This window comes from Myotis brandtii, unplaced genomic scaffold, assembly GCF_000412655.1.
Source record: "Myotis brandtii unplaced genomic scaffold, ASM41265v1 scaffold321, whole genome shotgun sequence".
Lineage (NCBI taxonomy): Eukaryota > Metazoa > Chordata > Mammalia > Chiroptera > Vespertilionidae > Myotis > Myotis brandtii.
This window is the reverse complement of record NW_005362314.1, coordinates 765392-766325: the sequence shown is the minus strand read 5'-3', so window position 1 is coordinate 766325 and position 934 is coordinate 765392. Positions and strand designations below refer to the sequence as shown.

At 39.6% G+C, this 934-nt stretch overlaps 1 pseudogene; it reads right to left on the bottom strand.

Moving 5' to 3' along the window:
• Positions 1–99: 99 nt before the first annotated feature.
• Positions 100–615, bottom strand: LOC102245834 (annotated as a pseudogene).
• Positions 616–934: the final 319 nt, after the last annotated feature.

The following is a 934-nucleotide window of genomic DNA, read 5'->3' as shown; positions in this document are numbered from 1 at the left end:
TTCATTGTTTAATCAAATAATTTTAAGTTAACAGTAAGCAGTAAAAGTACAATTACATGAAAAGCCTCATATTTTACATGTTTAAATTGTTTATTGTCTTCACTTGTAAGGTGTTGAAGGTGGAACCCACTCCTGAATCTTCTTTCTAGTGGTAGAATAAGGTACATATTGCTTTGGAGTGCCACTCAGGTTGAATTTATGGTTGGTTCAAATCAATTTACAAGCAGTAGGTGGTTTTGTTGTTGGAGGATCGTCAGTCATACAGTGAAGTCAACGGTGCTTTAAATTTTTTAGCAAAATTTTCTAAACTAGAAAGGATCTCCCCAATTTATTGTATACCAAACAAATGGTATTATTTCAGCAACCATTCATGGTTCCATCCACATCCCAGTATGTGTTTTTGTCATTTATTTCAGTAGTATATATAACCCATCAGTGACGGCCAAAAAACTGCTGTTGTCTTCATAGTATTTGTTTCCATATTTGTCTTCCCCCACTAATGTACCAACCCTCATGTCATTTGCCCTGAAGAGCATTCGTAGACAGATAGCCTCAGAGGCCGTGGTGGCCGCTGACCTGCTGCAGTCCTTGCCTCAAGACCTGCAGCAACTCCATCTTGCCCCACAGGCCCCTGATATTTTATTATTTTGTAACTTTATTTTTATTGTTGACACTATTACAGATGTCCCCATACCCCCTTTGACCACCTCATCCAGTCCCCACTCCCCTTCTCTCTGACAGCTGTCAGTCTGTTCCATGTATCCATGCTTCTGTTATCTGTGTCTATGGCTTATGCATATACATGTTCTTTGGCTAATTCCTTCCCTTCTTTCATCCAGTCCCTCCTCCCTCTCCCCCTATCAGCTGTGAGTCTGTTCCATGTATCCATGCTTCTGGTTCTATTTTTGTTCTTTGGTTTATTTTGTTCATTAGA